Source organism: Aphis gossypii, unplaced genomic scaffold, assembly GCF_020184175.1.
Source record: "Aphis gossypii isolate Hap1 unplaced genomic scaffold, ASM2018417v2 Contig00888, whole genome shotgun sequence".
In the NCBI taxonomy this organism is placed as follows: domain Eukaryota; kingdom Metazoa; phylum Arthropoda; class Insecta; order Hemiptera; family Aphididae; genus Aphis; species Aphis gossypii.
In genome coordinates this window covers 1-23,212 of record NW_026083342.1, presented here as the reverse complement: position 1 = coordinate 23,212, position 23,212 = coordinate 1, and the positions used below count along the sequence as shown (strand labels likewise).

Genomic DNA, 23,212 nt, shown 5'->3' with positions numbered 1-23,212 from the left:
TAAATTATGTGAAATAATTATGCACAACAAAATTACCCAATGTATGATTTTTTTATATTTCTACTTATACATACATTTTATTTCATTTTTTTACGCTAAAATTTAATTCACAATAATATAATATGATTGTTTTTATATAATTTTTATTTATAATTTACTTAGTTTTAACTTTATTAAATTTATCATTTATATGAAAAAAAAAATTTAAAAATAATTAATTTAGTAAAATAAAACAAATAACCATGTGATATAATGTATTTTATATCATTTAGTAACAATATCAAATATGGAATTGGTAAAGGAGGGAATATCGATTATAAAAACAAAATCAACACCATAAAAATATACGAATTACAACATGCACTGATATTGTTGAAGATGGGAAATGAAAAAAAAAACATCGCTTGTACATCATCTAACATAACATCAAGTCGGTCTCATCGTATTTGCACAATAAAATTTAAAAAAAAACAATAGGGTTCAGAAATAAAATTTAATCTAGTGGATTTAGCTGGGTAAGTATACCAAAATGATATTTACGATTTATTTGAAGAAAGAAAAAAGAAAAACATGCCATCCAAGTAACTTCATTAAATTTATCATTTATATGAAAAAATAACTTAAAGATAATTAATTTAGTAAAATAAAACAAATAATCATGTGATATAATGTATCTTATATCATTTAGTAACAAGATCAAATATGGAATTGGTAAAGCAGGCAATATTGATTATAAAAACAAAATCAACACAATAAAAATAAATGAATTACAACAAGCATTGAGATTGTTGAAGATGGGAAATGAAAAAAAAAACATCGCTTGTACATCATCTAACATAACATCAAGTCGGTCTCATCGTATTTGCACAATAAAATTTAAAAAAAAAACAATAGGGTTCAGAAATAAAATTTAATCTAGTGGATTTAGCTGGGTAAGTTTAAATCTCATATTAACATATTATTTCAGATTTTTAGCTGGGATGAACTGTACCATTTTTACGTACGGACAAGTAATGAAAAATTTTTGATTTTTTTTTTTTAAATAATTTTTAATATAATTTCTAATTATTTCAATTCTATAGACTAGTAGTGGAAAGACTCACACTATGTATGGGACAAAAGAAGACCGGGGAATTATTCCTCGGTCTTTAGAATATTTATTCAAATACACAGAAGGTAAATATTGAAAATTATTTATGTATTCTTAATTTTAAATTACAAGAGAAATTAAAAATTACAGAACTAAATTTCGAATTCCAAATGGAATATATAGAAATTTATCAAAATGATATATATGATTTATTTGGAAAAAAAAAAAAGAAAAACATGCCATCCAAGTAACTTCATTAAATTTATCATTTATATGAAAAAATAACTAAAAAATAATTAATTTAGTAAAATAAAACAAATAACCATGTGATATAATGTATTTTATAATCATTTAGTATCAAGATCAAATATGGAATTGGCAAAGGAGGTGGTATTAATTACAAGAATACAATTAATACCACCAAAATAACTAAATTACAACATGCACTAAAATTATTGAAGATGGGGAATGAAAAAAAAAAAACCGCATGTACGTCATCAAACATAACATCAAGTCGGTCCCATTGTATATGTACAAAAGATTCTTCAACGGTACCAGGCTTTCAGTGAAAAAGTTGATGAACAACATTATTGAAGCTACAATTTCAAACGGAAAGTTTAAAGGCGAAGATTTAATGTTACCACACATCCCAATGATTCCAACATATGCCTTTCGAATTCAAACGTTTTCAGTTTCCGGTGCTACTGGTCTTTGCAATTTCCATCAACAAATGTTAGTAATTGCTTTATTTGATTTTGTTTCATTCATAAGATAGTCAACGTCTAGTGCATTAGGAATACATCCACTTCTATTTTTAATATAATATGCAATTGATAACGAGCGATCTTTATCCTGTGACGGCGTGGGATTGTCTTGGTTGAGAACTGTTTAGTCGATCCCGTTTCATCACAATCATTAAGAAATATTATAATCGAATGATTTTTAGACATCGTATATTTAATAGTAGTGCGATCGTTTTATGAACACAAGTTAGGTATATGTCGATATAATAAATTGTAATACAATGATCAATGATTAATATAAAACAAATTGTTTAATTATAAATATTTATTGATTCCTTGAATAACACGAGTTGCTAATAGTTTCATTCACATAATGCAACTATTATTTTTTTTATTTCAGCTTGATATGATATTTTATTAGTTAAAACTACGGTAGATTATTAATCTACCGTGGTTAAAACGTTCATTTACATTAAACATCTTTATTTTATTGTAAAGTTATGTTGAATAATTTATTCTATCAATCTATTTAGTCATTTTCTAATCGTTCATCAAAACGCTATAAGTGCACCTATGTCTAATAATATAATATAATACCTATATATAGCCGATTCCGTTCTTACCGCTACGCATGCCACACAACATCTGAGAAGGACGTCGGTCACCCATGCTTCCGTGTTGAATGATCGAACGAAACCTAGTGGCTTGTGGGACGTCGTACGCGGTAACTATCCGGCTTTTGACGGCGGAATATTGAATGTTAGAACCGAGTAAGTCTCCAATAGTGCGAATGCCGTCTTCGTCAAGCGCGGCGAGAACATGATTCACGCGTGACAGATCGGACCTAACGCGTTTGTTGTGGAAAATTGCTTCCGCGTGTGTAAGCCACTGCTGTGGCGAATGACGCTAAGATTCGGATAGTCGTACGGATGTGAATGCATTTATGTCTAACGGCATTATTGTCGATGAGTTGGTAGGCGCGAGAGGTCAAAGAAAATCACCGACGTTTTAATTCATAACCGCGATGTTCGAGTTCACACTCGCGACGTTCTTATTCGCACTCGCGTTGGTGGTGCCGAGCGACCAAACGTCTCCCCAATCTTGCATAACGACTGGCGGTAAAAATAGTTGAACAGACGTGGAAGGTCTAACGAAATATGAGAGGTCACCAATTTGGTTACGAGACGTTTATTAATACCAATATTGTAAAATATTAATGACACAACACAAGTTAGGTTATAGAAATGTGTTTATCATAGTTTTATCACAAAAATAAAAGTATATAAAAGGAAAAATAATAGATGGCAGAAAAATATAAAAATGAGTATGCGAATAGTAAGACGTTCGTAAGAAAAAGTGAACGAAAAGATGGATGGAGGAAAATCCATGGAGGCAGGTGACGATCGGCGCGTGCGATAGTTATACAAAAAGTAGGGGTGCACAGCTGACGGTGGCTGAGGTGTTACCGCAGTTAATGATATAAAAAAAATGTAATTGTGGGCCGCCCACAGATATAAAATACTAATTATAAATCATGTGTATTCGACCATTAATGTCGACTTAACATTACATATATTAATTTAATAATAATATGTATTGTGTATTTGTTCAATGCTATTTTATGCAATATTTTTACTTTGTTTTTCTCTTTTGTTTTACTTTGGTTTGTAATTCTGTTGTTATTTAATAAAATATACAAAAATAATATGCATTTATTTAAAAAAATGTTTTTTAATATTGACATAATAGCCATTAGCCAGAATATTATAAGATTGTTATCATGTTGTGTTGATAAGACAATTATGTAAACATTGACCTACACGCATATGGCGGCTAACTTCAATGTTTGATGGCTTGTTAGCTGTCTAGTATTTTATATCTGTGATCGTAACGGACAACGCTAAGTTTAATGGCTATAACCCGACTAACTCACTGACTGATAAACGTAAAGCCTGAACAATGATAGATCGAGGCTTCAATTCACACTGTACATTCGTACCACAAATTTATTGTGCAATAATAAAGAAATTAAAGCGGTGTTTTTAATTAATTTTTTAAATTAATTTGATGGATAGGTTAGTATATTTCTGCATATTTAATAAATTAATAGTCTGGTTGATATTTGAAAAAGCTAGTGATGTTCAGGTAGGCTTATATGTCCATTAAAAAAAAAAAAATGTATTTAATATTATGAAAGGAAGCTAGATTTTAATATTATATGTATTGGCCTATTAGAATTAATTTCGATTGCCTATAGCAACTCAGTTTATTTATTTCATGACTTGTTCTGAAATAATTTTTGAACTATATCGCTCTCCGAATTCAATATAATTATGGATAATTTAATGGATAAATCACAATATATTAAAATATACTGCAGATTAAAACCATTAAAAAGTTATGAAAAATCTATCAAAGTAAGCTAACATTGCTCTATCTATGTTTTAAGTGTAATTATCTATAATTTTTAATTTATAGTATGAAATCACAAACAACGAAAGATTGGGTGTAGATGTGCTCGATTTAAAACATCAGTCGTATAGAAATAACCACGACACATATAAATATAGGTAAGTTTATATATTATATATTATCATAATATAAAAAGCAAGGGCTTTCAAGCCGCGTCTCACGAGCCGAACTTGGAAAACGGTCACTGAGTATGGTCCATTGTTTAAATTACATAACGCAGACACATTGTACTATTACACACATAAAGTATGCTTAAAATTCGAGTTATCGAGACTCAACTGTCTAAGATAATATTTAGATTTATTAAATAATATTTAAACTTTTTTTTTTCTTCTTTCATTTTTAATAAAATTGTTTATGACTTCAGACTTGTTTATATTATATTATTATAATATATAATGGTACCTACTAAGTGTCCGAATTTCGCATTTTTAACGCTCGACTGTATAAAGTGACTTAGAACCGGTCTATCTACCTTTGAGGCCTTGAACACATTAAGAATGAGGCTTGTGAGATTTTTAAAATTATGTAGCATAGTGTCTTTAACAAACTCGAATACCCTCGATATAAAGTATCAAAAATTAACTCTATACATTATATTAATTATTATTTAGATACAATGGAGTATTTAATGAAAACACTTCTCAAAGCTTGATTTTTGAAACTGTGGCTGTACCAATATTAGACAAGTAAATATTTCCATTATAATAAATTATAATATTGTAAATAGCTGCGATAGTCTTTGATTTAAAAATATAATATGCTATAATAAATTATAATAGTATATATTTTAAAAACCGTGTTTGAATTTTATTAGAATCGGACAGGTGTATTGCTGTGATATTGTTGTGTAAACAAGTTATACCGTGAAAATTTTGTTTTTTAATTTCAAATAAAATGTATTTCTAGAAGTTGCCGAGTATCACACCAGATTTCATAATCTATATAGTTAATAATAAATTAGTTTTAGACCAGCTTCAATGTGGGTGGGTTAGTTTTTATTTGTCACCGTAGGCCGTTGGGATAAGGGAATTCTGTTATGTATTATATATAACTTATATCTTATGAATTATAATAACAATATAATATATATATTATTTTTACTGGTTATTTGTTAGTTATTATTATATATATATATATGAATGTAAAATTTGTTTTTCTAACGGTTAATCGCAGAAACTATGGGGGCTTAAACCTCATTTTCACTTAATGAAATAGGGTGCTATTTTAAGTTATTAGTTACAGAAATAAAATAAATATTAAATAAACTAGCCATTACACAGTGTTTCTTAACGGAATCATTTTTAAAGTAGAATATAAAATAATATTTAATTTTTTTATCGTGGGTTGAACATAATTAACCGACATAGCATTATATATTACATGTTTTTAAATTTTATTCCCCGATAAAGTTACGTTAACCACCTAGGTATTATATTATAAAATAATATAAAAGCATTTGTAAAAAAAAACTTATTTAAGAGACATTAATACCTGGAGTTTAGTTATTTTACCATTTTAATTTTTTTATTTGTTAGCCATCTCTTTTTACTTAAACATTCTAAGACGGGCATAATATCTCAGCTGACAACGACTGCAGAAGTTCTCTATAAAAAGAGACTGGAAGAAATTTACAGTTATTGTTTTATTCCAAGGCGTTAGTCATCCCTAAATTATAAAATGAATATTATATCCAATATATTATATGTATATTATATTAAAAAAAACATTATTACATCGCATTTTATCCATTGATTATAGAATCTATTCAATTATAAAGTAACGAGCAGGTAAATTCCTAAACGTCGTATGTAGAAAAAAAATAAAAAAATAAAATTAAAGTTCAGTCATGGCAATATATCTAAAATTTTTAAAATAAATGGAGCTCATCAGTAACATCATCGATATATTTTCGTGTGAAATAACACGTAAATTAATTATAATATTATTATAATTATTATAGTATTATAATTAATAAAATAATTGAATTTGTGTCGTAAAAAATCGAGCTGTTTAGGAAAAACCAGAGCCCAATGGGCTATGTTCATTTTTATCGCAAGTTGAACAAAGTGGAATTTTGTTTCTAATAAAACTTGTAAATTATAAAAATCTTTTTATAAGGCGACATGAATTTGTGAATCGACTAACACCTATCTTACTTCCTTATATATATATTATAACCACTGCAGATTTATTGATGAATAATCTATTTAAAAATATGTACTGTATTGAATGATAAATATATTATGAAAAATATATACATATGTAGTGCATATTTTTACCTATATAATACTAATATAAATTTTATTCAAGTAAGTTTAAATCTCATATTAACATATTATTTCAGATTTTTAGCTGGGATGAACTGTACCATTTTTACGTACGGACAAGTAATGAAAAATTTTTGATTTTTTTTTTTTAAATAATTTTTTATATAATTTCTAATTATTTCAATTCTATAGACTAGTAGTGGAAAGACTCACACTATGTATGGGACAAAAGAAGACCGGGGAATTATTCCTCGGTCTTTAGAATATTTATTCAAATACACAGAAGGTAAATATTGAAAATTATTTATGTATTCTTAATTTTAAATTACAAGAGAAATTAAAAATTACAGAACTAAATTTCGAATTCCAAATGCAATATATAGAAATTTATAAAAACGATATATATGATTTATTTGAAAAAAACAAAAAGAAAAACATGCCTTCCAAGTAACTTTATTAAATTTATCATTTATATGAAAAAATAACTTAAAAATAATTAATTTAGTAAAATAAAACAAATAACCATGTGATATAATGTATTTTATAATCATTTAGTAACAAGATCAAATATGGAATTGGCAAAGGAGGTGGTATTAATTACAAGAATACAATTAATACCATCAAAATAACTAAATTACAACATGCACTAAAATTATTAAAGATGGGGAATGAAAAAAAAAAAACCGCATGTACATCATCAAACATAAAATCAAGTCGGTCCCATTGTATATGTACAATCAAATATAAAATAGAACAAGAAGGTCCAGAAATTAAATTTAATTTGGTGGATTTAGCTGGGTAAGTATACATTTTATATTTTTTTGAAATATAAATAATATTTTAATATATACGAGTATAATATATATATATTTTTTTAAATTAAAAACAACTCATAAGGAACCTTTTATTAAATTTTCAAGTTTTTTTGGTTAACATTTTGTATTGACACTTCAAAAAGTTTTTTTCAGAAAAATCAAAAATTTTAGTTGTCTATAAATAGCTAAAAAAAAAATCAAAATATTTTGAGTATTTAGCCATGTGTTAATAACGATAATATAAACATGTGGTGACAATTTCAAGTATTTACAGTGATTAGTTTTTGAGTTACCATATAAAAAAATCGATTTGGTCGAAAACCGGGTTTGCGTAAAAATTCCTGTTTTTCCGTCACTTCTTTTTGTTTTTCTCGATTTTTCTGAAAACTGTTGGAAAATGTTTAATTTTGACCTCTGTAATGCACCAAGGATATTCACTTTTCCATAGGAAACCACCTCCAAAGTTTGAAATCTATTGAAGCATTATTTTGACTATTTATGCTGTACACAGACACACAAAAAAAACACACATCATTGTAGAATCAATACATTCATCACTCCGTTCAGAATCTAAAAAAGGAAAAAACGAGAAATTTAATGTGAAACCAGTCTTTGATATTTATTTTATTTTTTTTTGATAATTTTAAATTACCAATATTATACCACCAATTTTCTATTTTTAAATATGCAAAGATATCTTGTATATTTTATAATTGTATGAAAATAAATATACATTTTTGTAAATATCACAAATTTAATATTTATTTTAATTTTTAATTTTTAGATCTGAAAATATTTCAAACACGACAGATGACAAAAAGACGTTGATCGAGTCTCGATCAATAAATTCTTCACTACATCATCTGAACCATGTTATACGTTCACTAGCAAATCCTAAAGTATACGTGCCTTATCGGAATTCTACCATTACATCGGTACTTAAAGATTCACTAGGTACTGAATGTGCTACCGCGATGATCAGCACTGTAGTATTGAATCACCGATGCATCGCAGTTAGTTTAATTAATACACTTTCACCCAGGACCGGCTCAAGTGTTTAAACACACCTAGGCAAACTTGAGTTTTGCCGCCCCGTACATACTACATCAAACATTTTTTTTTATCTATATACAAAAACATTAAATGCCACCCTAGGCGTGGGCCTATGTCGCCTGCCTCTTGAGCCGGGCCTGCAGTTACACCAATGGTTGATTAATTGATTGTTATCTCTGAGAAACTACATTACAGGAGTCGATCTCTACTTGCCAAAATTCTAAAGAAGTATCGGCAATAAAATACCGAGTCCCAGAAAAAAAAAAGATAAATGAGAAAAAACAGTACAAGGTTATAGAGGTATTTTCTGATTAAATAAAAGCCAAAATACTAGTTATACGTGAAATAATTAAAAAGTTTCTTTAAAAATATTATTTTTTATATGCGTAAAAACAATTAAAATTTTAGTTGTTACCTATTAAAATATACGTATTTAATATATACATATATACATTATACATATATTTATATATATATTGTGAAATCAGTAAATTTTATAATCTATTACTTATATTATATTGCTCAGCGTTTCTCAAATATCTTATATCAGAATACCATTTTAAACATTTTCACACACCAATTCATTTAATAACTTACATTTTTTTTTTAATGAATCTTTTATTAAAAACTAAATAGTTATAAAAATATTATGTAGCTTTATTATTAATAAATAAACAAAATAATATTATTGAAATATAATATTATTATTTTTAAGAAAAAAATTATAATTTTTTTTCTTTTTATAAAATTATATTTTTTTGCCTACTACTTATAAGCATTTCGGTTGAGAAACGATGTTATAGCTTATTAAATTAATTTTGAATATTAATGCATGCAGTTAAAGTAAATGTTATTTCCTAATAACATAGAAAACATAATTCCTACAATACACTTGATAAATGCGTTTGATTAATCTTTTTATCCAAATTATAAGAAAAAACATATTTTAAAATTTATAAATTTCTATATCCATGGCGATACAACTTACTTTTTCTATAAATCGTTTAAAATTTAGAACTTGATTTTTTTTAAATATTTTGATCAATTAAAATTATCTTTTATGTTTATATTTCTGAAATATTAAATTGTATTCACTTCGAGTAATATGTAGTAAATATAAAATAGATGTAATATTATAATTAGTTCAGTACTTAAAATCGGTAATCAATAAATTGTATAAAGTTAATAGAATAATATAAATTACTAAATTTTAAAACTATATCAAATTCCTTATAGTTATTTCCATAGGTATATTAATAATTATTTATTTTACTAGTTAAATGACGTTTTATTAAAAGAAAAAGAACATGACATGTCTGGAGGTTTTCATAGCAAAGTGAAAGAAAACAAGATAGTCTTAGAGGATAAAACAACCAGTAATTTAATTAAATTATTTATTTAATTTAATTTAACTTAATTTTAGCAAACAAATATGGGATTCGAAACTAAACATAATAAATTATTTTTAAAATATTATATTTTTATTATTATTCAGTATTATCTTTTATGTTACCTTAATGTGTCTATAGTACAAAATATATTTATTTATTTATAATTGATAAATACTTTACTTAAAGACATAAAAATAAGTACTAATATTAATACATGTCAAAATAATTACAACTATATAAATATATCATACATTATAAAATAATACATAATATAATGCGACAAGAAATCATTAACTATTAATATCAAGTTTTAATGCTGTATAAACATTGTGTATGAAAATTTTTCTCTATGGTATTTATCAACGGTTTGTCTCATTCAATTATTAATTATTATGACGTAAATTTACATTTTGTACATCCTTTAGTTGTTGTCCTACAAACTAAATATTACTATAAAAGTATGTATTTTTAATTTTGATTTCATAGTTTTTTAAGTTCAATATTCAATTGAAACACCATTTATAGATGTCTTGTTATTAAAAAATACGAAACAATTATTATATTCATTGATTATCAATATTTTTAGAATAATGTTTCTATATAAAAAATATATTCATATTATTTTACTAAGTGTACTAAGTAATTCAAGTTAATTTATTTATATTCAGTAGTTTAAAAAAATACTATTTTTTGATTCTAGATACAGAGAACAACGAGTATTTGATAAATGAGTCAATTGACACACCCGCGTGTTATATGACAAGTTAAAAGTAAGAGATTTTGTATCACTCTTGTTTAAAAAAATAAATAATTATATAGGTAATATACTAGTTGTCTCGACACGTCGTTGCCCATATATTAATAGTTTTCTTTGGCATTTTCGTAGGCCGTGTGTTGGTGTTTACTGTAATATTAAAGACATGAAGTATCTGTTTTGAAATTCTAAAGCGCGTATTATAATCATAAAATACTTAGGTATTACTCGGTCAATTTATAGAAATTATAAAATAAAAATGGATAAATATCTGTGATTAATATGGTTTTTAGACTTAATATGTTTAGTTCTCAATTCTAAATACATTATAAACACTTGGCATTGTTACTATATTTACTATAGCTACTACATGTCTACTTATAGTTATACAAGTTGAACCCGCGCACTTCATTGCCTGTTAAAATGCCAATTCTATAATATGATTCGAATTTTAATTAATTTGTTATTTATTATTCGGTTTAACGGTGTTCAAAACTTAGATATTTTTATTGACTTTTTTGATTCTCAAAAAACATGTGCAAGCACCACTTTAAAATATGAATTTTGTAAAATGCTTTCTTATTGCACATTAAATTTGTGGTACGATTGTACGAATGTATCGTATAAATTGCAAGCATTGATACATCATTGTTTACGCTCTACATTTATCAGTCCGTGAGTTAGTCAAGTAATAATATTATAGTGATTCTGCTTGGCATTGCCCGTGAGACTCTTACCATTATGCGAGCAGTATTTTATCAGGTAGACAATCCACCCGTGGTGGATTGTGGACCCCGCGAGATGTGTACGTAAGTTTATAATTTCTAATCCTTAAGTTTCAAAGTTATATCAATTTTTTTTTTTAATACGGTGGATAAAATACAATAACGAGCCATCTGGTGGTTTTTATATTGTTGCCTGTTGGTAAAAAAATACATTTTGGTAAAACTTGTTATGTTAGTCTATTGGTATGATTTTGAGATTTACGGTGGACATTGACTTATTTCGCTAATTCTTTTTTTTTGTTTTTATGGTTTTAACAAAATATAACAACAGGTCTACAACTATTATATTCAATTTTAACCAATAGCGATCTTACAATAACCAAAAATATAGTTTATATTTTCTTGCTGGACAGTGACGTTATTGTTTTCAGATTCCATACTTTTTTGGTGGATTTTCCTAAAATTGTATTACATAAGAACCTTCTCCTGCGACCAATAAGAGTAAATCATCAGTGAAAAATGTTACAAAAACGGGAAAAATAAATAATAATAATAATAATAACTAGCTGACCCGGCAAACTTAAAATTTTTTTTTTGTTAAAATTGTTACCATGGGTTATCAAATTTTTTTTTTATTTGTGCACTTATAAGAGGCCGTAACTTCGGAACCACTCATCCCATAGCGTGCAAACTTAACAGAAACTATCTACATATTAATATTAATGTATCCTGAAATTTTTATCGAAATCGTTTTGGTGGATCTTGAGTTATAAAATGTATTTAAAATGTACACTTCTTTTTATATATATAGATAAAATCTATATAAACTTTTAAAAAAACCATCTTTTACCCCATTAAAAGTTGAATTTTAAAAAGTCCTTTGTTAGTGCACCCCTATATTGCTTAAGGAACCTCTGTACTAAATTTCAAGTATCTAGACCCAGTGGTTTGGTCTGGGCGTTGATGAGTGATGAGGGGCTGTCTCTTATATATGTATACTAGCTGACCCGACACGGCGTTGCCCGTGTGTTACTTTCTTTTTTTGCATTTTCGTATGCCGTGTGTTAGTTTTTAATTTAATCCTATTGATAGTGCTAATATTACGTCGAATTCACAATTTAATTTTGTGTGTGTGTGTGCGTATGTTTTGCTATAAACATAGCACTAGTAGATTCATTGATAACATATATTTATAGGCCGTGAATATTATTATTGAAGCACCTCCTTATATACATTGGTTGTTCTTCCACTTGGGATAAGAATGACTAAATGTAAATGTATCAACACATAAATCAGGTTGTTATAGCAACTATTTTTAAACAAAAATTCCATCGTAAATCACAAAATCCCTGTTTTAGCAACCCTTTAAAATGCGAATTTTGAAAAATCCTTTCTTAGTGCGCCTCTGCGTTGCTTAAGGAACCTCTGCACAAAATTTGAAGTCCCTATACCCAGCGGTTTGGTCTGGGCGTTGATGAGTGAATCGGGGCGGTTTCCTATATGTATATAGATAATTGTTTGTTTATTTTTTATCTCTCAAAAATGAAGCATTCTTCTAACTTAACTTGTAAATGAGACCCATTGTTTCTTTTTTTGTTATTTGATTGTTTTGTGAAGATATAAAGCTGTATAAAATATCCATAGACCATATGTAATAAACACATATTATGTTTTATGTTAATAGTTAATTAATAATGTTAGCGAATTGCAAACTAGGAGGTTGTATGAATAACGAAGTACGAAGTTAAGCACACTAATGCAAACAAAAAAATTGCAATTGGAATACGTTAGCTATACACATTGCTTTGTGCAGAGTCCCGCCGTCTTTGGTTAATCTTAAACGAATCTACATAATGCAATATAAAAATGAACGTTTGTCTGTATATCCTTTATGCATTCATGGACCGTTCATCCGATTGAGATGGAATTTGGTACAGAGATATATTAGACTTCCGTAAAGAAGATATTAATATTTAAAAAGGGAGAGATTCAACCTGGGGAGGTGTTTAAACAAGGATTTTGAGATTTACGATGGAAAATTTTGTTTGTAAATGGTTGCTATATTGGTTTTAATTTTATTATTATTATGGCAACAATAATTAGTTATTCAAAACCTTTCTGGACTAAACCTTAAAAACGTTAAAAATATAAAAAAACATTTAGAAAATATTGTTTTTTTTCCTATATCTAAGATAGAGTATGAAAAAAAACCTATTATTTTTGATCCTTGATCCTTATTTTATCCTGGGACTCAAAAGTCCCGTCAGTCCTTTACGGTCTAGGCGTATAAGTCCCGTTTAGGGCAATTTTTCTTGCGATATAAGGAATGTATTTTTATTATTATGAGATTAAGCACATTTCTGATTTATATTTTTAAAAAATATAAACAGTTAAAAATTCAAGCAAGTTTTTAGAAGTATTTGAAGTTCGTGGAAATATCTATAATCATCATATTATAAGTTTTTTCTCCTTCACGAATATAATTATCTTATAATATAAGCAGACTATGTTCTCTATTACTATTGCACTCATATCAATCTGTTATAAAAATACAAACATTTTATGCAAAATTCTAAATGACCGACAGGACTTTCAAGTCCTACTAACAAAATAAAATCTCATATGTTTAAAATATATATTACAAGTATAAAATATATTTATACATGCCTTATATTATATTATTGCACAATAATAAGTAAAAAAAAGTGCATTATTATCTTCAAAATTAATTAATAATTGCGATTTTCGTCAGCACTTTTTAAGAAACACGTGAACGCGTAATCCAAAATTTCCACGTTGATAACGTACAATGGTGATAATGTTAATTTTTTTTTCTGAGTAAATATGGGACTAAGAAGTCCCGACACACGTTACCTACATTATAAAATAAATGCACTATTTTATATAATTTTTTTTCGCCTGGACTTTATTATTCTGTTAGTCAAACAATAGTTAAATAATTTAATAATAATTTTTTCAATATTTTTTCAATGGGTGTCTTTGGATTAGTCTTTTTTTTGGACACACTGCATAATTGATAACTTTAATATTATTGAGTTTTTAAAAGTACATCCACGGCAATGTATGTTGGACGTTGGACTCATATATGCGTCTATGGCACTCAAAGCTTTAATCAGATTTGTCAATTTTATATTACTTAACGACAACAACTCAAGGTAATAGTTTTTCGTGTGTTTTTTGTTGTAATAAATAGCATTCAATACATTTTTTTATATTGATATACATATTTTATTCAATGAATAGTGGATTTCAAAAAGGCTAGAGTGACCGACTATAATAATAATATGTTTGATCGTTGTTTAGGACGATGGAATTTGTATGAATGTAACGTATGACGTTCATGATGATCGATATAAACTGGATGATTTTGCCATCGGTGACGGTTTCTGCGTTCCGGTGGTCGACGTGACGGCTCTACCCGTTATGGAATTCGGCGATGGAATTAATGATACTCATGATAATTCGAAGATGACTAAGGTTCATTTTAAATTCATTGTTTAATATTAAACATATTTAATTAATAATTATACTTTCGAATATAATTTTATTCGAATGATATAACCATCTAGATATATTTTTCCAAATATGTAGATAGGTTAAATGTTTGGGCATGGATTTATTTTGCATTTATGCGTTTACATCCTGCATAAACTATATTATATGGTACCTAACTATACCATATATGGTATATAACTAATATTTAAAGTCATTACTATATCAATAAGAACAATGTATAAATCGAAATAAAAGTGCTTAAATATATTATATAATTTTCATAAATAATTATTTTATTGTTTTTTAAATGTTTTTGTTAATAAAGGTTCACGACATGTTACCACTCTTTGTGGAATGCGGGATCGGAACTGAGGATATCTTAGTTACCCAGTCAGAACATGATGATAAAAACATATATACGCCATTAAAAAACTCGTTAATTAATCGAGCCTCTAATTTTTACTGGGGACATTATAAAATGATTCAATTAATATTGATAACGATAATTTTAATGTTGAATTCGCATTTTTTTATATCGACAGTAGGATTTGACATTCACAGGTAAATATAATTTAAATATCAAATATAGAAATTAAAGATTTTTGGTTTTTAGTTTTAAAAACACATCGGATGATTTAAATGACGTTTGCAAAATATTTAATTTCATATTTTGAAAAATTAAAAATGTACTTAACCTTTTTTAATGTTTTAGGAAGATTAACTTCATTCCTCGAATTTATTACATTTTCGCGTAAAATAAATCGTAAGAAACATTTTCAAAATGTTTAAATAGACATTTAATAATGCGATTTTTTTTTTTCATAATTCATTCTTAAAATGGTGACACTTATTTGACAGAATTTTTAAATGTCAAAAAATGATCTTCGATTAATTTTATAGTTTTAGTGGATTATTGTATTTTAACATAGATCATTATAGATATTGTTACATTATTTTCTACCTAAAACAATAAACATAAAAATAAATGTAAAATATAAGTTTTAATTTTTTTTATGCTATAGTTTTGTGCTTGAATGGTTAAAACCTTGGGATCCGGTGAAATTATGCCCAGATGGCATTAATAATCTTCAAACTTTTTGCTGCTGCGGAAAATGTCTGAGGGTCTGTGTTAAGACGGTAAAAAAATTTTTAAATAGTACAATAATAATAATTAAACATTTACCTATAATTAATGGAATGTAAAATAATATATAATATACATTTAAATACATTAAAATACAATAGTTCCAAAATAATATTATCCAGTTGATTCTCCATTTATTTGTCATACAGATAATATAAAATATACATGCTATTAATTAGAGTGAAAAACCCAAAATGATCGTATTTCTTACCTTTCTCCACTAAGCTTAGGGCCCCTTGGGCTATATGAAAACGGCAAGTTTTGATATTGACATTTCAAAATTTCTTTGACTGCTTCGTGAGCATCAATTTCGAAGTCGAGATGGAGCTTTTAAACGATTAGAGCTGGACATATTTGCAAAAGATACTTCCACATTTTAATGTAAATTTGTTTTGTTTTGTTTTGCTTGGTAAAAAAAATAAACAATAGGCACGTAAAAACCATTCACGTATATGTGTAATGTATATAATTGTAAGAATAATTTTGGTGCAAAATCGTATGTACCGTCTCCAAAAAATTCGGTTTGTTTCGACATAAAATTTGAATTTTGGATAGTTGTTATACAAACGAAGTCATTTGTTTCAGGAACAAAAATAAATTGATCATTTTTAAACAAACATAAATCATTATTTTGCATATTTTTTAATTGGGATATAGCTTCATTTAAAGAAGTAGAATAAATTGGATATTGTTTCCTTTTTTATCATAAATCGCCTTTCGCACTGATGTAATATCATTGTTCATAATATTTGGTAAGCCACTGTTTAATAACTCTGTTCTAATAATTTTTAACGGTCTTGTCGATGTATTTTCATCAGCTTTTCGTTTACAATTTTCCTTCAAAATCTGTCTTTCAATTTTTTGGTTGTTATTACTTGTATGATTTACATGTTCACCATTTGACGAATGAAAAGTTTTGTCTATTTTCGTTAATAAACTGGTACTACAACTGTTATTGGGACATTTCCATTTCATTAATTCGTCTTTACGTGTTCTTACATATGAATTTTTATCATTGTTTAATAATATAAGATCTTTTCCACGTTCAGACGTTATAATTTTAAAGTTTTCCATTTAACACCACTATTATACACTATTGCACTATATTACGTTGTTACCGCACTGTCCACCAAACAACTGAATTTGGCAGTATTAATAATTATTTACAGTTGAATATCTGCAGATACGTACAGTGTACATCTCGTTATCGTATTTATTATCTTTATTACTAAATAAGTATAAAACTAAATAAATATCTGGGATTTATCTGATATATATATTTGATTTATATAGATCTGGGAAATCTTAAAAAATGTAAAAATGACTTAAAAAACTAAAAAAATGCACTATAAAAATGCATTTAAATTATATTTATTATAGCTTAAAAATTGGAAAAAAAATTTATATTTTATTTTTATTTTTATAGTATTGTTACTTGTTTAGTTCTGGACGTAGTAATTAGTTACTAATTCAGTTATACTTATCAAGGCCTAGCGTTGTTATCGTAGATAACTTGTACCTATATATATGTATGGTATATACTATATAGGTATATAACGGCGATAGTTTGAGCGGAAAAGCCTAGCTATGATAACATTTTTATCGATGATAGCTTATCGTGCTATATAATTCATTATTAACCGTCGATAGTTTGCGAATGTCTCTTGTTAATCGCAAGCATTTTTGTACATTTTATAAACAAATTGTGAAAAATGCTCAAAAAATGCATTTTTTTAAAAAAAATACAAAAAAAAAAAATCAGATTTTGTAAATGGCAACGGCACTAAAAGCATCGTTCTCAATCGTTTGATTTTAAGGTACAAAATATTGTTTCTTTGATTTGCCGACATCGTTCTCAATCGTGTTGCTAAAAAGGTAAATACGTTCTCAATCGTACAACACCGATTCGTACAATATCCTATCTGTTGTGGTTTGATGTTGGACTAATATAATGCTATCAAAAAATAAAAATGGTCCTATTTTTTAAATGTAATATTTTACGTTTTACATTTTTTCATCAATAGTTTGTAAGTTATGTTATATGCTTATTACATCCTTGAGGAATAAATCGAATAAAATTGTCTGTAGACTGTAAGTATAGTAGCACAGAACACCGTTACTCTTTCTCGATTAGGGCTTATTATTCTAATTCTCAATGGTTCTGTGTGTTTTAATTTTATTTCATTGATTATAAATAAGTATTTATAATCAATGGTTATATTTATTATTAACGTGTATCCGAACCGTTTCTATGTTTATTGGGTCAATGTAATTTTCAGGAAATTAATCGCGGTATTATAGACAAATCCATATTCATAAAGTTAAGTAATTTATTAAGCATTGTAGGTATGTATAGTATCTTGCACAACTTAGTTTAATATAATGGCGGTAATGTACAAAGGCGTATTCCGGTCTAATTTTACTACTTTTCAAACACTTTTTTTAATACATCGTAAATTTATGGTTTTTAAATACTTCATTATGAATCTCGTTTTATATTTTATGTTTAAGAATTACATTTATTTAATTACTACAAATTGTTAAATGTATATATTTAGAATACACTTGCTAATTAAATAATAGGTAAATTATGGTTATTTTTTATTTAAACGATAACATATCTTTTCATTTTAATACAAAAATTTAATAGCCGACACATTGATATTAATACAAAATAAATAACAATAATAATAACCATATAAATAATTACAATTTACCTATTTTTACAGTTCATGCAATTTACAAACACAGACTAAAACTTATTTTATTTATTTTTATAAAAAGTTTAATAAAATTACAAAATATATATTATATAAGTTTATACATATAGGACATAATTTAGTACAATTTGATATAATAAATAGATATTGGTAGATAAACCGGCATTAGTATTCTAAATGAAACGTGTTGGTTGATGCCTTTTTTTTTTAACAATATTTTTTGGTCCTATTTACCTAACATCAGTGGCTCACTCATATAATTATACCATCAATATCTGCAATTTTTAGATTAAAGACAAAATCAATGAAAAAGTCATAGATAGCTTTTGCGATTGTCAACTAGCGTCATACGTTACGGATTCCCCTAATACAGCAAGTGATCACCGACTGTTTAAGGGTTTGACTTGGAGTGACCAAATGTTTGATGAATACTTGACGTTTATAAAATCGACACTGAAAATATCGATTTATGTATTCATCATGCTCTTTATTACAATATTAATTGCTATGGTGCTGTATAAACTGTTCCGTTTACAACAGAGCTCTAACGACATGGATTTTGACAAGTAAATATAACATAAAGATTTCCTTTCAATAGTTATATAACGGTTTAATGGATATAAGTTCAAAAAAAAAAGGCACATGAAAAATTTTCAGTATTGATTCGAATAAAAATTATTAAAACTTAAAAGTATTCAATTATTCATTGTAGGTATAAATGTTTGTTAAGTATCAATTTTATCTTTCCTAATAGTCTCCACTAAATATATCTATATCAATTATTTATTTATTTATTTTAATTTCTTATTATTATTTTTTTTTATATATAAAAAATAAATCATGTAATTTCTTGTATAATAGGAATAGGATAATTGTGTTTAATTGTTAAAAACTTAACCTAACCAATTTTCTATGGACAAAATCAATTTATGCTTAAAAATTTAACTTTAAATCTATGAAAATCGATGTTTTTTCTGAACTGAAAGTAAATTCTTTTAACAGAGATACTTTATGTGTCACAGTTTATGTATTTTTTTTTGTTCTTCTATTATAAATTATTTTCCAAATGAATGAAAATAAATATAACATTACATATTATGCGTATTTAAAAATTTATTCGAATAGATTTGAAATTCTATTAAAATAAATATAAAAATGGATAGGTACCTACACTTTATTTATTTCAATACTTAACAATCTCACAAGACTGATTAAAATACAATACATTTATAGAATAATAATATTTTACTATTTATGTAGTATCTTTTTCCATTCAACTCTTAAATTATTATATTTCTCTAAATGGCTATATTTATTAATTATTAATAACGAGAATTTAAATTATATAACTACAATTTATTTAATAGCTATGCTCGTATTAATAAAACATTATTTTTATGAAGTACAATTCATACTAATTGGATATTTGTCAAATTGACGATTCTTTTTTCATATAATATTCGTTTATGTATTTAATATGATAAAAAAAAGTATAACTTTGTAAACAGTCAAACTATAAATGGTTATTATACATGTAAACACGGTTGTTAAATTTAAATGAACAATTCTCATCTATTTCAATATTGTAGGTAATTCAAAACTTTTAAAAATCGATGAATTTACAATATGTTAACCTACACATAATAATTTTAGCTCTATAAACATTGTATTAATGAAAAAAGATTGATAATTATTACACTGCTTTGTTGTGAAAAAAAAAAATAAAATAATAGAAAATAAATATATACATTTTTTAATTTATGTGATTTTATAGATCCAATACTCAAAATAACAAACAACCAAGTCCAATTACGGTAAATATTGGGCTTGAGAAATTACCAACTTGTACAGATGAAAAATGTCAACCCATTTATTTTAATACAAAGGTACAGCAATATTTAAATAACGAACAACCAAGTCCAACTACGGTAAATATTGGGCCTGAGAAATTACCAACTTGTACAGATGAAAAATGTCAACACGTTTATTTTAATAAAAAGGTACAGCAATATTTAAATACAAAAAATATGAATTTGATAAATTAAATGTTAAATTAGTTATAACTAGTAACTATATTATTTGAACATATAATATAAATTTTTAAATTTAAAATTCTACAATAATTCCAAAAAAATCTAATTCCATTGACTATTGTTTGGTTTTGTTAATCTGACGTAAGCGAATCGTTGTAATAATAATACCTATTGTAAGTGGTAGTTAGATTGATAAAAACGTTGTGAACATCAGCTGTAGCCCATAAGCGCAAAATACGACCCGAACGCAACCCAAAAGCGCAAAAATAAATACCTAATCCATAAGCGCAAATCAATTTTATAAAAAAAGTGTATTTAATTAAAATCGTAGTTATTAATTATTATTAATATTTAACCAAGCATTAACAGTGATATTAAAATTAGTTTAAAAAATAAAAAATATTATTTCGAGTATTATTTTAAATTATTTAAATAAGTGTCAAAAAATAAGTAAAAAAAAAAAAAAAATACAATTTTGAGTATTATTGTTCAAATTAGCACGCAGATTGTCCGCGACCGCAGCTCTCAGACAATTCCTGTACCCCTTTGACGATTTTGGTCGAGCGGTTATCGCCCTGCTGTCGCACACTCTGTGGTACGCTGCCGGGCCAACGACGTTGCTACCGGCCTCTCTATGGCTTTTTCGTCCGAGGCGTACGTAACCTCCCGTTGCCAACTCGGCTTCAGTCTTTGTCCGTCTTCGGCGTCTGTGTGTTCGTGCTCGACCCTTTGTGTGCCGCCATCTTAAACCTTGTGATCATATTAATTTGTAACATAATAGCTTTTACGCCGTGTGTGCGGTGTTTTTCTGCGTCGAGCTTGCGGCTCTCAGCTTTGTGCGCCCGTTGTGCTGCACTTACGTGGTCCGCCAGTTGTGTCGGTGTGCGTCTACCGACATAATATAATATTTTGTGCATTCGCTTTTGCCGTCCGTAGACTCGCGTAAATTTGTTTATATACATACATTTATTCTTATATTAGCGTCGCCGTCAGTGTACCGTCGCTTAAGTTTACGTCTCGTATATTATAATCGCGTTAGTAGGCTCGCGTAAACTTACGTTGGTGCTGTACGCCGTTAGCTGTGCGGTATGCGTCTGCCGCCATGACTTGACAGCTATTCTCAAGTTTGGACTCAGCTCGAGGTGGTGATGGCTAATTCGAGCGGTATCGTTATTTTATATTCTAATTTATATTTTATACTTATTTTGTTATACTTATTACGTATGTAAATCGTACTATTATTACCACCTGGGCGCCCATTTAGCCATATTTTATTATTATTGTAAACTTGATTCTTATCATTATATCGTTTGGTCTCAACTTATATAATATATATAAATACTATTGTGTATCTTATTCTTTATTTATATAATCGTATATATACGTACTGGGGTAACCTGCCTGTCCTCGATACATCGCAAGTCATTGCAAACGACCACATTATTTGCAGGGTTTGCTGCACTAGCGCATAAAACAATTATTTTTAATTATTTAAACAAGTATCAAAAAATCATTAATGAAAATCAGTAAAAAATAAAAAAAATAATTTTGAGTATTATTTGTTGCTGCAATCTTTCGTGGAACGGGTAAAGCCACGCGTACACGGAAAGCGTCAAGTGTCACACGTTAGGTCAATAAAATATTGTATCAAGTAATACAATTTATTTTTGCGCTTTTATCCCAATACCAAGGTACAAAAGCGCAAATTTATTTTTCGCTTTTGAGTTATCGAAAAAAAGGTTGATTTGCGCTTTCAGGTTTCAATGTGAACGTAGCGTCAGTAGTTCCTAACCTTTTTGGTACTACGGACTACTTAGAGAACTTTCGATACGTTATACCTCAATTTCATTCCCTATTTTTCTTATAACTAAGAATCTATTTTATTAATCACAATTTAGAATTTTGATTATGAATAAATAAAAAATAATGAAATTCCTTATAACAGGATTTTAATAATAATTATAATTGATCATTTTTTATTAAAGTTAAAAATAAATTAATAATTTAACGCAAATCAATATTAAAAAAAAAATGTATCTCTACCGATAAAATCAAATCTTAATGTAGAAACAAAACTATCGGTTGAAATAATAACATTCATTTTACTGTATAATAAAAAAATTTATAAATAAACGACGTATTATACACTATTCAGTTTTTGTGTTATGTCTCATAGGAAAACGAAATATTTAAAATATTTTTAAATTTTATTAGTTTGGCTCACGTGCCAAGGTACACTACGGTCGCCAGTATAGAAGACAAGTCACGCCGGACGAGTACCGGCCACGTGAATACATCAGCTCTCGTCCGATCACGGAGATTGATCAATCATCATCTCCGTCACCAGGACAACCATCGGCAACAGTTACAGCTCAACAGACGCCGACCACCCAATTGCAAGAGCAATCCACCATCAACCTCCACCAGGGCCGCATCTCGCGGGACACCTCACAATGCCTCGCGGACCACCAGAGTTCCGAGGATCA

General features: G+C 27.3%; 2 long non-coding RNA genes and 1 pseudogene across 4 annotated transcripts; 2 read left to right on the top strand and 1 right to left on the bottom strand.

Annotated features, from left to right (window-relative positions):
* Nucleotides 1–501: 501 nt before the first annotated feature.
* LOC126555504 (uncharacterized) lies at nt 502–15,384 on the top strand. Of its 3 annotated transcripts, none has more exons than XR_007606856.1 (7): nt 502–515; nt 8,175–8,403; nt 8,639–8,743; nt 9,720–9,819; nt 10,535–10,604; nt 14,638–14,811; nt 15,155–15,384. It is a non-coding gene; the product is annotated as an uncharacterized LOC126555504 (long non-coding RNA). The 3 variants fall into 3 exon arrangements; XR_007606855.1 differs by lacking the exon at nt 502–515 and adding an exon at nt 919–932; XR_007606854.1 differs by lacking the exon at nt 502–515 and adding an exon at nt 7,350–7,373.
* Nucleotides 4,381–6,854, top strand: LOC126555505 (uncharacterized). Its single transcript, XR_007606857.1, has 4 exons — nt 4,381–4,403; nt 4,920–4,994; nt 6,653–6,695; nt 6,768–6,854. It is a non-coding gene; the product is annotated as an uncharacterized LOC126555505 (long non-coding RNA).
* Nucleotides 15,385–15,891: 507 nt separating the features above from the next.
* Nucleotides 15,892–16,717, bottom strand: LOC126555503 (uncharacterized; annotated as a pseudogene).
* Between the last annotated feature and the right edge of the window lie 6,495 nt (nt 16,718–23,212).